The sequence below is a fragment of the Lathyrus oleraceus genome, chromosome 5 (assembly GCF_024323335.1).
Source record: "Lathyrus oleraceus cultivar Zhongwan6 chromosome 5, CAAS_Psat_ZW6_1.0, whole genome shotgun sequence".
NCBI classification, from domain to species: Eukaryota; Viridiplantae; Streptophyta; class Magnoliopsida; order Fabales; family Fabaceae; genus Lathyrus; species Lathyrus oleraceus.
In genome coordinates, this window is record NC_066583.1 from 594435921 (window position 1) to 594436766 (window position 846).

An 846-nucleotide genomic window follows, 5' to 3' on the forward strand; every position below is an offset into this window, starting at 1 on the left:
GAGGACGACGATGAAGATTATGAACATGAACAGTACTCTCCGAAGGATGATAAGTACAAGTTGCTGGAAGAACGTATGCTAGCTATGGAGGGGCAGAAAGTGCCCGGTCTGGATTTCGAAAACTTGGGTCTGGTCTCTGATGTGGTCATTCCCCGCAAATTCAAGGTTCCCATTTTCACTAAGTATGATGGTGCCTCTTGTCCTCAGATGCATCTAAGGGCTTATGTGAGAAAGATTCAGCCGCACACTACTGATAAGAAACTGTGGATCCATTTCTTCCAAGAGAGTCTGTCTGGCACACAGTTAGAGTGGTATTATCAGCTTGAGAGCTCTAACATCCGCACATGGACTGATTTAGCAACAGCTTTCTACAAGCACTACCAGTATAATTCTGAGTTAGCGCCTACTCGGCTACAGCTACAAAATATGACTATGGGCTCTAAAGAAAGTTTCAAAGAATATGCTCAAAAGTGGAGAGATTTGGCTGGCAGAGTCAAACCCCCTATGACTGATCGAGAGTTAGTGGACATGTTCATGGGTACACTGACTGGCCCATTCTACAGCCATCTACTGGGAAGTTCCTCGTCAGGTTTCACTGAACTTATCTTGACAGGTGAACGGGTTGAAAGCGGCATTCGAAGTGGAAAGATACAGGCAGCTACTTCTGCAAGCACCAAAAAGTCCTATCAGGGAAAGAGTGAATCAAATGCTGTGTACAGTGAGAGGAAGCATAACAAGAAGAATCGTGACCATACTGTTGGGGCAGTTACAATTGCCGCACCACCATCTCAGAACTTCCAACACAGACAAGACAGGTCGAGAAGACAGTTTACCAAGATCAATATG